Here is an 11,088-nt window from a genome sequence, read left to right as displayed (position 1 = left end):
TTGTTACCAAGTTAACATTGATTGCAAACCCTGATTTGAAAGATTATATAAGGGATAACTCTAGCAACTGGGAAACCTAATCCCCACACCTTACATATGATACTAGTTGTGTAAGCTAGAGTCGATTCTCCTTTAACCTTTGGTTTATTCTCTAAAACCAGGTTAACGACTTAAAGACTTCATTGGGATTGTGAAGCCAGACCGATACTACTTTCTCGTAGTTGTGTGATTTGATCTTGCTTTTTCTATCGTACGAGTATAATCGCAAAGATTGGCTTGAGATTGATATCTCCGATAGGCGAGATACAAAAGTAGTCACAAACATATTCGTCTCATCGTTTGTGATTCCACAATATCTTCTTTCGCCGCGTCGATTAATATTATTGTGAGGTAATTGATAATACTAGGCTGTTCTTCGGGAATATAAGTCTGGGTTATCAATTGGTTCTCGTTCACCTTGATTTATCAAAAGACGTAACAAAACTCGTAGGTATTTTTGTGGGAGACAGATTTATCTATTACCGTAGACTTTTCTGTGTGATACAGATTTTTTTATTAAAGTCTTCGACTTTGGGTCGTAACAACTCTTAGTTGTGGGTGAGATCAGCTAAGGGAATCAAGTGCGTAGTATCCTGCTGGGATCAGAGACGTAAGGAGCGCAACTGTACATTTGATCAGTGTGAGATTGATTGAGGTTCAACTACAGTCCAGACCGAAGTTAGTTTATAGTATGCTAGTGTCTTTGGCGGCTTAATACAGTGTGTGTTTAATCTGGACTAGGTCCCGGGGTTTTTCTGCATTTGCGGTTTCCTCGTTAACAAAATTCTGGTGTCTGTGTTATTTATATTCCGCATTATATTTTATTATATAATTGAAATATCACAGGTTGTGTGTTAGTTCAATCAATTAGAATATCCGACCTTCGGTTGTTGATTGAAATTGATTAATACTTGAACCTTGGTCTTTGTACCGTTCAAGTGATTTCTCTTGTAAGACTCGCATATTTCTATTTGGTGGAGTAAGAATTGAACCAAGAAAGAGAGATATAACTCTTTGATATAATTTTTATAGATTGAGTCTTGTTGATTCTCTTAAAAGTATATTGGAGTTTGTCCATACAGATTTCTAAGCAAAATATTGTATGTGGTTGTACCCCCGCTTTTTCAGATACTCTGGTTATAACCAAATCCCTATAGCACCGGAGGAACAAGAGAAAACAACCTTCACATGTCCATTTGGTACTTTTGCTTACAGGCGTATGCCTTTTGGGTTGTGTAATGCACCCGCAACATTCTAACGTTGCATCCTAAGTATATTTTCGGACATGGTTGAGCGATTTCTCGAGGTCTTTATGGACGATTTTTGGATCATCTTTCGATGAACTCTTGCACCACCTTATACTAGTTCTAGAACGTTGTAAAGAAAATAACTTAGTCCCTAATTGGGAAAAGTGTCATTTTGTGGTTAAATCTAGAATAGTGTTAGGACATGTGGTGTCCTCTAAGGGAATAGAAGTTGATAAAGCCAAGGTTGAGCTAATTTCAAAATTAAGACCACCTAATAATGTAACAAATGTTAAATATTTCCTTTGACCATGCTGGATTTTATCATTGTTTCATCAAAGATTTTAGCAAGATTTCCTTATCTCTGTTGAACCTACTTGCTAAATATATTGCCTTTGTATTTGATGAAGCCTGTGTTACAACTTTTGAGAAGCTTAAATCATTATTTACTTCTACCCCTATCATCCAACCACCCGATTGGGACCTCCCATTTGAACTCATGTGTGATGCGTCCGATTATGCGGTTGGTGTTGTCCTTGGCCCATGATGTGATAAAGCACCTAGTGTGATTTATTATGCTAATAGGACCCTAAACGATGCCCAGTTGAATTACACTACCACTGAGAAAGAAATGTTAGCCATCGTTTTTGCTTTGGAGAAATTTAGATCATATCTTCTAGGGTTTAAGGTCATAGTCTATTCTGATCATGCCGCACTTAAATATCTCCTTTCAAAGAAAGACTCCAAACCACGGCTGATTAGATGGGTATTGTTATTCCAAGAATTTACTCTAGATATTCGTGATAAGAAAGGGTCTAAAAATATAGTAGCTGACCATTTATCCCGTATCCTTGATGAGACTAGAGATGATGAGAGACCGATCCATGACACGTTCCCTGATGAACAATTATTTCCATCTCTGCGTTACCCTGTTTTGCTGACATTGTCAATTATTTGGTAACTCGTCAAATGCCCAACCATTGGTCTAAACAGGATAGAGCTAAATTCTAGTCCCAGGTTAAATACTTTTTCTGGGATGATCCGTACTTATTCAAATATTTCCATGATCAGATCATTCGTCGTTGTATTCCTGACAACGAAATCTCCACTGTCCTGACTTTTTGTCATTCTGGAGCTTGTGGGGATCATTTTAGTTCTAAGAAAATAGTTGCGAAGGTTTTGCAATCCGGTCTTTATTGGCCAACACTGTTTAAGGACTCCCACCTATTTTGTCAAAGTTGTGATAGATGTCAAAAGTTAGGAAAGATGACCCGGCGTAATATGATGCCACTTAGTCCTATACTAATAATAGAAATATTTGATGTGTGGGGTATAGATTTTATTGGTCCTTTTGTCAATTCCTATGGAAACTTTTACATCTTATTAGTTGTTGACTATGGTCTAAGTGGGTAGAAGCAATCGCTACCAAGAAAAATGATCGCCACATTGTGATCAAGTTTGTTAGAGACAATATATTCTCTTGATTTGGTATGCCTAGAGCAATCATTAACGACGGAGGTTCCCATTTTTGTAACCGGTCTTTTGAGACACTCATGAAGAAATACTCCATTACCCCTAAGTTTTCTACACCTTACCACCCACAAACTTGTGGCCAAGTTGAAGTGTCTAATAGGCAGATTAAACAGATTTTAGAAAAGACCGTAAACCCTACCCGAAAGTATTGGTCTTTACGATTAATAGAAGCATTGTGCGCTTACCGAACCGCTTTTAAGACTCCACTTGGGATGTCTCCCTATAGACTTGTCTTTGGTAAAGCCTGCCACTTGCCTGTAGAATTGGAGCACCGAGCTTATTGGGCCACTAAACATCTAAACTTTGCCCCATCTACTGCTGGTGATCACCGTAGACTGCAACTCAATGAGTTAAAAGAAATTTGCAATGATTCTTACCAGAGTGCGAAAATTTACAAGGACAAAACAAAAATATTTCATGATAAATCGATTATTCGAAATACATTTGAACCAGGTCAAAAAGTTCTCCTTTACAATTCTCGTCTCATCTTTTTCCTGGTAAATAGAGGTCTCGGTGGTCCTGACCATACTTTGTCAAAAAAAAAATTCCTCATGGTGCAGTTGAAGTTGAAAATCCTAAGAATGGAGAAACTTTCAAGGTTAATGGTCAACGGTTGAAACCCTTCTTGGAGTTACCCAGTCATGCAATGAAAGAATCGGAGCTGAGGGATCCTGTCTACCAGGATTAATTTTAATGGGTAACAAAGTCTGGCTGAAGACACTAAACTTAGCGCTTATTGGGAGGCAACCCATACATGATGATATTAAGGTCCCTCTGGAGGACCCTGCTGTTGTTGTACTTTGGTTTTTTTTTTCTTTTTCTTTCTTTCTTGCTCTCATGGAAGGATTGCTACGCTTCATCCAGGTACTATCTTTCTGACTTACCTCTTTATTTCTCTTGTTACTTATATTTCTGGTACTGCACTTTAATTTGAAATATTGAGGACAATATTAGGTTTAAGTTTGGGGGTGAGGGAAAAACTTTTAGTTAGTTTTTAATAAAATAAGAAAAAAAATTTAAAAAAATAGTAATAAAAACTCTAGAGCCTGGAAATCTGTGCGAAATCAGGATGACACTAACCAATCTAAGTGGATGGAAACATCTTGGTTGTAGGAGTTAAGGAACCCAATAACAGATTATATTCATAAAAAGACAGAGTTCAGGTGTTAGAATGGAATCATCACACTAAGTTCTGTTTTTATTTTATTTTATTTGAAAAAATTGTACGTTTCTTTAAGTGATTTGGTGGGGCCTACACATCGAATTATTACCACTGCCGGATGGAATAGAGTTATTGAGTTACTAAATAATAAATATACCAAACCAATCAGACCAAACGGAATTTAAAAAATAAAATAAAATTGATTAACACTTGGATAGCAATATGTGTGTGTTTTCCCTGTCTCCGTCGCCTAAACAAGCGTGGAACGCAGGATCCATGGGAACTAACATGTAATCTGCTGACAAGAAGCATGCGCTTGGATCCAAAAGATCGAATCATGCAGTTTAAAAAAAAAATGAATGAAAAAAATTGAAAAGTTTATTATTGTGCAATAAAATCAACTGCTGGTTCCCTTGTATATGCCAGTTGAGTTGATCTAGAATTAAGATTGTCGACCGCTGGTGCCCTTGTATATGTCAAGTTGTGTTGATATTAGTCCAGACCAATATCTCAATCCATTAGGATTCATAGTTTCATCTTGGCGGAGGCCTTCAGACACATCTGGGAAACACCGTGGACCTTAGACAACATTGTTTTGAACTATCTATCTCTATAATCCATCTTCTTAATCTATTCATTTGTGTGATTCCAATTATTGATGTCCATAGTGCTACTATCTGAGTAGAACTATGTCACTTATATACATATATATATATGAATATGATTCACATCAGGGTAGTTTCTCTTGTGATCAATGAGAGTATGCCAACCAAGGGGATTCTTTAGTGTCATTCCCGAATGCTTCACAGATAACTAGGGTTTGGAACAAAGTTTTGCGGGTATACATCTTGTAAACCCTCTCGAGACTATAACTCGGTCACTAGGGCCACCTAGGGGTTTAAAGGCTTGTTATACGTGCTAAGTGTGACCGTATCCTCAACGACAGGGAGTTGTATGTTATAAAATAAGTTTAGTTTGATTTGCTCGAGGACTAGCAAAGTCTAAGTGTGGGGGAATTTGATAGGTGTCTAAAACACCTCGATATTTATCTATTGTTTATGCTTTGTTTGCTAAGTTTTCTTGTAAATTATGTATCTTATGTTTAATTTTGAGTTTTAGGTACTTTGGAGTAAAACAAGAAAAAACGTCGCTTTTAAAAGACCTAAAGTATCATTTCATGTGCAACTACTGTTGGAGGCGTATTATTTCTCATTATTTGCTTTTATATGTTCATCTTTATCTGAAAAGCATGTCGGCTTTAGTGATGCAAGTTATGTCCGAAAAGCATGGCAACTTTAGTGATGAAAAGAATTGAAGAAAGAAGTGGATCTGAGAGGTAAGAGACGGCTGATGTTGGTGGAAGAATTCAAAAAGTGGTGTTTGAACCTCCGGAGATAAGTACGATAGGCATCCGAAGGAGTTGATAAAGGCACCAGGAGGAGTTTTTACTATTCACAGCCCAAAATTAATCCTTATTGTAGCGCCCCCTAAGCTAGCAGTTGACTAATCCAAGAGATTAACTAAAATAAAGAGGCACTAAGAATCTAAATCAAATACTTAAACAATCAATTAAGAAATCTGCTATAAAACTTAACCAAAAACTAACCCCGCTCAGAAATATATATACAAAAACTTCTCTCAAAGGATACATATACAATAGAAATTTTGTTTGCAAATAGAATAACCAACATAATAAACATAGCAGAAGTTAACTAATTAACGTAGTCAACTCCTCGAAGCTTTCGCTGCGCAACTCTAATTTGTCTCTGAAACTGAAAGTGGGAATGGGTGAGCACATCATCCCCAAAAGGGACGCCCAACAGGAATAACATTTAACTTTAACGAAATCATGAGCAAGATTTGGAAAACAATTCATGTTTTCCCAAACATCAAAGTGACTACGTCACTGGAAATACACAAACAATGTATATGGACAACCTCCTTCTTCAAACAATATATATTAGTGATGCCGGGTTTTTCCACACTTACGTAGCTATATTGATGCCGGGTTGTTCGACACCTAATAAGCATAAAAGTTGAATTCATGTAGATATAAATGAAGGAGCGTATCCTATATACCACATGTGGAAATTCTCATTTCCCATAACAATTCATTTGACAACAAAACATTACATGTCCTTTCCGATTCATGGAAAGATTCAAAGAATCAACAGAACTATCATAATACAAACTAAACAATGCATAAAATGCACAACTTGAGAATGCATGAGTTTGTTAAACATAAAATTTTGTAAAAGAAACAACAATGGTTTCAAAAGAGTTAAAAGTATTCCCACCTCTTTTGATGACAAGCCACGCCTACCTCGATATCCACGATCCACCGGTTCATCCTTTGAATCGATCATTGTTAATATAGACTAACTATTAATCACACAAGAACTCTAAGAGTTTATCCAAAAGGCTCACACAAGGCTCATAACATAATCTCATACAATTATCTAGTTATAAGTTTAGTGAACTATCTAATGGTTCTAAGCCCATTTATGTTTCTACACTTTTTCATTCTCTAACTTTAGCATAGCTAAGGTTTACTAATTTAATAAGGTTTGTTCTATAGTCCATTAAATAAGAACGATTTTTTACGGACCATGGTTTTTTTGAGGGGACCATGGTTTTATTAGGTCACCTTCCCTATAGTTATAAGGGGTGTCCTAAAGCATTGAAATGACTAACCTACCCTTAACCTAATTTAATTTAAAACCAACCCAATAACCACCTATATATATATAACCACCACCTCCTCCTACCACCACCTCTCACCACCAACCACCGATTACCACCACCACCACCGCCCATCACCGCCGATTACCACCACCACCAACCACAGATTACCACCAACCACAGATTACCACCACCACCAGCCACCACTACCGATTACCACCACCACCACCACCAACCACCACCACCACTATATATATAGCTTAATTTAAAACATTAACAAGGATATTCTCACAAACTCATTATTTGTCATTCGTTTTTGGTTGAATAAATGAGAAGCAACCATCAAAATGAGTTGAAAATGGAAGTTGCGGAGAGGTTTAATGGAGGGGTTTTTTTTCAGAGAAAAGTTCGGTTATCACGAATTAATTTTTTCTTAACCGAACTCAGTGTTCGCAAAAAATACTTTTCACCGAACTCCTTGTATTAGAACAACACAAGTCCATAAGTTCGGTTCCTTCGAAAAATAAGGATATCACCGAACTTTAGTTTACGAAAATAATGAGAAGTCCAAAAGTTCGGTTCGTTCGCAAAAATGTTAAGTTTTCTTTGTAACCGAACTCTACCTTTGAAACTTCGTAACCGAACTCTACCTAATTCGCCAAGAAATAAATTTCGTAGTAACCGAACGTTTACCTAATTGCATATATGCATATATAAGCCCAGTTCGGTTGATTAGCAAAATATGTTGAAGTTTGCGAACCAACCGAACTTCTAACACTATGTTACTTTGGACCTGCAGTTCGGTTGGGAACTTGGTTGCGTTGAAGTTTGCGAACTAACCGAACACACAAGATGTACCCAAATAAATTGTTAAGTTCAATGTTCGGTTACCTACCATTTTATCCTAGGTAACCGAACATTACATTGTACGACCAAAACCTCCATTAACGAGTGAGTTCGATAACCTGCGTGTTTGGAAAACGTAACCGAACTACACTTTCAGGTGTGTTCGGTTATATGTTCTTGACATATGGTAACCGAACTGGCCCAAATCTACATAAAAAATTTCATTTTTTGAAAGTTTGGAGCAATGCAACCAACATTATCTAAGTTTGAAGCATACCTGGGTACCCAAATACCCTTCCTCCGGTTGTGGTTGGTAAAATCCATCGTTTTTCATGTTTTCCTTCTTCATCTTCTCTAACTTTACTCTCTCAATAGTTCTACTTATTTAAAAAAAAAAACATCTGATTTTTTAATCTCACTAATTATCTTTAACTTAATCATCTCACTAATCATTACACTAACTAATCAACACCCAAAATTAATCAGGAGGATAATTTAGGTATTAATATAAATATCTAGATAAGAGGTGACCTAGATTTACTTCTAATGTCTTTACCCAAAATAAAACCATGGTCCCCCAAAAAAACCATGGTCCCCGAAAAATCTTTCTTAAATAAGTCTTATGAATATGTACAACTTTGTAGAAGGAACCAAAGGCTGAATCGGACCATAAGTGGTCCATTTCGTCAAACTAAGAATACTAAACCTAAACCCAAGTCCTATAAACAAGCCCATTACACAATGCCTGGTTCACTAGGGTCAACCAACAGTGTCTAGCAGTCAACATGGTCAATAAACAGTCAAAATATAAGTCTTGGTCAAGTCAGGTCAATTCCACGGTCAATTGGTCAACTTAGTCAAAGGATTCAACTCAGTCAAGATTCACTGAGTCATGTTTGGTCACTGAGCTAACTCAGTCAGATACATACTAAGTCAGCTAAACAATTTGAGTCATCTAGACTAACAATTTTAATACTCATGAACAGAAGCTTATACAACTACTAAACATTGCATTCATTCAAAAAAGAATTCAACAATTCAATTGCAAACACAACTATAGCCTACCTGCAGTTGCAGCTTTTCCAAGCTTTCACAGCAATCACTATTTACAATTCTACAATCACCATTCTATTCATTTCCCACTTGCACTTCTTGCAGTACAAACCAATACTAGTTCTTATATCTCAAACCATGTATTAACTCAATCCAATACCAATTCCCTTGGTTAACAGACACAACCCAATTCATAACTATAGCTTCAATCTATATTCAATTACCTCTACCTTCTCAGACATACAGTGAAACATCATTCTCTTATTCAGTTTCACTAAAGTTCAACACATACTTCTGTAATCAAACCCATATCAGCTCTCTCATCATCAACACATTCTCATGACAAAACACCCAACTCAAGCCTTCTCCCCTGCAATCTTACAGCACCACCAAGTTGAGTTCTATCATCTGCAACATTAGACGAGTATCTACCAGTTCCATTAACTACAACTCCAGTAATCCTGTAATCACACTGAACCATCTGTACCAGTTAAGTTAAACTTCAATTGCATCTCAAAACAGCAACAACAACTAAACAATTTCATCTCCATCACATACGCAGTTTATCTAACTCAACTATGATTCATTAGCAATCACACAACTTCAAAATAAGAACCAAATAACTTCACTAAGATTACAGGGTATAACAATTACCTAAAAGTAATTTCCATTCCAGCAACACAATTCAACCCTTCTTCTTACTTGACTGGATTCTGCAGATCTTCTTCTTCAAACTCTAATTCAGTTAAACCCATTTCTAATTATGCTTCTATAGTATCCACTTCATTCTATAAACAGCCCTAAACTTTATCATGAAATCTTAATTCTCAATTCTAATCTTCGACTCTCAGATTCACACTGACAACATCATTCTTCATCTTCAAATCTATCAACCCATCCTTAATTTTCTTCATATACCTAATTTCACAATTTAGGGAAGAACAAAGCATAAACCCTAATTTCTAATTCTTTGATTCTTCATCCACACAACCCCGAAACATCAAATTAACGATAACCCATTCAAAAAAATTCCATCAGGAACTCAATACACTAATCAATCCCATGAAACCTCAATCAAACTTCATCATTCAGAAAACCCTAGCTCCCAGTTCATCCCAAGTCAAGTTCAGAACTTCAATTGAACTTAAACCTATGATTCTTTATCAACAATAATCCCCATAATTCATCTTCTAGACATTCAAAACACTAATCGGTTCTACAAACCCTAATTCTGATTATAACAGCATCACTCCTTCTTAAATCACATCAACACCTCCTTCACCATCAGAATAGATTCATCAATCAAAAACTGATCTCAAACGTGCTCTCAAATCATCACTCGAATTCTACAGAAGAAGAACAAAAGGAGAGGCAGAAGAAGAACATAGAAGAAAAAGAAAGAGAAAAAGGAAGAAGAAAGAAGAAGAAAAAAATAACTCTTCTCAAGTAAGAGTAGATAAGGCGGGCCGAAACGTTGAGACACCCACTCGCGTTGACACGTGCAACCACGAGGGTAATATCCAAAATTACTATTTTACCCTCCTCAAGAATCCAATGATTTCTGCCTCTTCCGATATCCGATTGACACGTTCGAGTAGCCCATTTCGCATAACTTTTCGAGATATATCTAACGGTATTAGTTTCGTATCTAGATCGTTGTTAGATTAATTTTTATTAATTAAATATCATGTTAAACTAATCGAGTTATTATCGACTAATACGTCATTTGACCAGTCTAATAGCGTTGACGAGCTCGAGGGTCTTTACACTTATACCCTACAAATTGCTAGTTGCACCCCAAATATTTCTAAATACACCTCAAATGCTAAAGGAAACCCCGGACTGGATAAGGGGCTGTCCTCTTCAACAATTTCAAAATAAAAATTTGGCGGGAAAATGGGTTTTGAAGAAACAGATTTAGGGTTCGGATTTTGGAGAGGTTATATGGAGACTCGATCACTCAAACTTCTTGGATGGTCATGTTCGGTGGAAACAGGATTGGTAAGGTGATTGGATTCAACATAGTTGGGCCACATTATTATTTGGAAGAAAACAGAGGTCGTATTATCTCGGGAAACTTTCAGATTAATATGGGAAGTTGTGTGTGCTGCAGAGATTCAGATTCTTGTATTGAAAGGGTTTGAAGGACTCAGGCAACCAATAGAAGCGTGCAGGAGAGATTCGTGTACTGCTGCAAGAGATAAAAGAAGGAAATTTCCATAGATACAACAGGGAAGTGAAGAAGTTACGGGAGGTTGTGTTCCGTGAGAAATAGGGAAATATATCCTCATATGATTCGTATCTGTTAATAAAAGAAGAGTTTTGGTAAGTTTGGAAACAAATGAAACGCCCAAGGAAGCTTAGAAGAGAATAATCCTATAATTTGGCCGCAAAAGAAGAAGAAAAATATTAAAAAGAAAAGGAGATCATTGGGAGTTATTGCAAGAGATTCGAAGGCCCCGTTGAGTATAAAAGAGATGGTCGGACCCTATAGAAGAGTTACAGAGAGACTGGGAAGAAAGTATAGGC

The 11,088-nt window shown here is 36.7% G+C and overlaps 1 long non-coding RNA gene across 1 annotated transcript; it reads right to left on the bottom strand.

Moving 5' to 3' along the window:
- Nucleotides 1-8,496: 8,496 nt before the first annotated feature.
- On the bottom strand, nucleotides 8,497-9,962 carry LOC113320988. Its single transcript, XR_003346396.1, has 2 exons — nucleotides 9,214-9,962; nucleotides 8,497-9,031 (listed from the first exon to the last, which is right to left on the bottom strand). It is a non-coding gene; the product is annotated as an uncharacterized LOC113320988 (long non-coding RNA).
- Between the last annotated feature and the right edge of the window lie 1,126 nt (nucleotides 9,963-11,088).

Source organism: Papaver somniferum, chromosome 11 (assembly GCF_003573695.1).
Source record: "Papaver somniferum cultivar HN1 chromosome 11, ASM357369v1, whole genome shotgun sequence".
Classification (NCBI taxonomy): domain Eukaryota; kingdom Viridiplantae; phylum Streptophyta; class Magnoliopsida; order Ranunculales; family Papaveraceae; genus Papaver; species Papaver somniferum.
Note: the sequence above shows the minus strand (reverse complement) of the source record. Positions and strands in the feature narration are given on the sequence as shown.